At 35.2% G+C, this 2,250-nt stretch overlaps 1 protein-coding gene across 1 annotated transcript in view; it reads right to left on the bottom strand.

Annotated features, from left to right (window-relative positions):
* The window catches only part of LOC138707572 (zinc transporter ZIP1-like), a 13,941-nt gene extending 12,862 nt beyond the window's left edge, over positions 1-1,079 (bottom strand). Inside the window, exon 1 of the mRNA XM_069837166.1 lies at positions 757-1,079. The gene's annotated coding sequence lies outside the window, so the exon portion shown is untranslated. The remainder of the gene's footprint in view (positions 1-756) is intronic.
* Between the last annotated feature and the right edge of the window lie 1,171 nt (positions 1,080-2,250).

Below are 2,250 nucleotides of genomic sequence, written 5' to 3'. Positions count from 1 at the left end.
TAAAAAAGGATTAGTTTATAATCTATGAAACGGACAAATAATAAGCCTGACAATTTGTGTAGGCCTAATTTCTTGGACAAAGCATGAAATTCTACCTAAGAACCTTACCGCAGACAGTGGAGCTACTTCTCACTAATCATTATCTTCATCAAACCCTATCTAACCTATCACTGATAGTGGGACTAATTTTGACTAATTTACCTTATTAAACCATACCTAACCTTGTCACAAAGTGAGACTACATGTCACTAAGAGTGTGAAAGAGGGAAGAAGTGACAGAGAAGGAAACCAAACTTTGGTGCCCAAATATTTCCTGGTAAGAACGGCAAAAATGAACTTCGGAGCCATTATCCTTCTGTTCAGAGTTCAATATCGATAAATTTATGAAGCAACTTGTGCTAAAAAAAAAAATGGAAATTTGTTTTTCACTGTGTAACCTATTTTCTCAATGCCTCATCTCTTTACAAAGATTTTTCTACGTTAAATTTACAGTCTATAATGAAAGTTCGTAATTATTTACGATAGCGATACCGTTCGCATCCACTATTTCTCTACTTCCTCCTGTGCGATTTCCATCCAGCTATGCTTTAACCTACACCTTACTCCTCTGAAGTTAGTTAGTTTAGGTTATGTTCGTCCTGGAACCTTCAACCACACTTTCTCGACTTGCTTATTGGCAGTGTATAATATTTGCCGCAATTAAAAACAAAACTAATTTACTTTCTCCGGCTTTACTTTTACATAACGTCTACATACCCCGTTATTTATTATGTCGTTCACCACTTGTTCAACTATTTCCATAAACAAGAGAGAAGTGCGGATTTGGTAAAGTAAAATATAATCCTACACCTTCTGTCTCGGTTACATGCCTTCAAGTGCTCACAATTAACAATAAATCGATCTCTTCACAGACGCCAGTCAGTAAAATATGTATGTCAATAGTTTTCTCACTCATTTCATAGAAAATCGGTTCATACTTCTTTCATATAAGTAAATGCCGTTTCAGACAATACATGACGCAACCACCATGTGACAATGAATGTGTCAAACTCAAAAGTCATAATCCGATTAACGTCATGCTTTCAGATAACAACCAGTGCTGCTAACTCGATTCTTAAAAATCCGCTATAAAATAGCGCAGAAACAGCTAATCATAAATTGCTATATTTTCAATGTAAAATTAATTTTTTTCCCGGTGTTAGTGCTAAAAACAAACCCGCTTAATTTCTATATCAGCAATACAAATTTAATAAATTTTACCCGCTAAATGAACACAGAAAAACGTCAGATCTAGCGGGAAAACCGCTGAATTGGCAGCACTGATAACATCTATCTGGCAGTGGCGGCTCGTGAGATTTTAGCTTGGTGGGGGTACATTAAAATTTTTCAATTTTTGTCTTATTTAAGAGCCTACGTTGAATTACTATAAATACAAGCTAACTAGATGCAGGTGTTTGGATTGATGGTGGAAAAATGAGGCATTATACCATGCTATTTTGCGAAAATTTGGAAATGTCTCAGATTACCTATTAACAAAATTAAAAGCATAGAGTTCATTGTAATTAGAGAGTCCTTGCATATATTAAAAATCAATTGTATAATAATTTTTAAAGGTAACAATGAAATATATTTAGTTTTTTTTTTTAACATTTATTGTACGTATACTTAAATCCAAGTTATTAATCCCATTATTATTGTATTTTTGTTTACCTTGTCTTCTTCCGCAACCTGAAAATTCAGGTTGCTATATAATATACTCGTATATATTTCCGCTTCTTCCACAGGTCCAGCCGCTAGGAGCCCTGCATGCAACTTATCTCCTCAGCTATTTTATAGCATGCGAATCGATAGATGATGCCTGTCTCCTCCTTAAACGTCTTTGTTATAACAAATGTAACGGTAAATATACATGAAAATGTTGGAAAAGCAATTAATTAGTGCCTTATATATTATCTCCTGGCCTAGTTGCCTCATAAGTGGTACCTTCTTGATAACACTTGTGAGGTTCAGACTATCTTTGGAGAGTTGACTGGACACTACTATCCAAGAAGATATATATAGCCCTGTCGCATCAGCTAACGAAATCTTGCAGAAAAAAAGTTGGAGTAGCGCGATTGTTATATTAGACAGAGGCTCAGAGGCGTAACTAACGGGCCCTGCTGGGGGGCCAGAAAACCATTCTATATTATGCCTGACGATATTATTTTGATTTTGAAAACATTCATATTTCATTCATGCATTCCAAAGGTG

The sequence above is a fragment of the Periplaneta americana genome, chromosome 1, assembly GCF_040183065.1.
Source record: "Periplaneta americana isolate PAMFEO1 chromosome 1, P.americana_PAMFEO1_priV1, whole genome shotgun sequence".
Classification (NCBI taxonomy): domain Eukaryota; kingdom Metazoa; phylum Arthropoda; class Insecta; order Blattodea; family Blattidae; genus Periplaneta; species Periplaneta americana.
The sequence above is the reverse complement of the archived record's forward strand: the minus strand, read 5'-3'. Positions and strand labels throughout refer to the sequence as shown.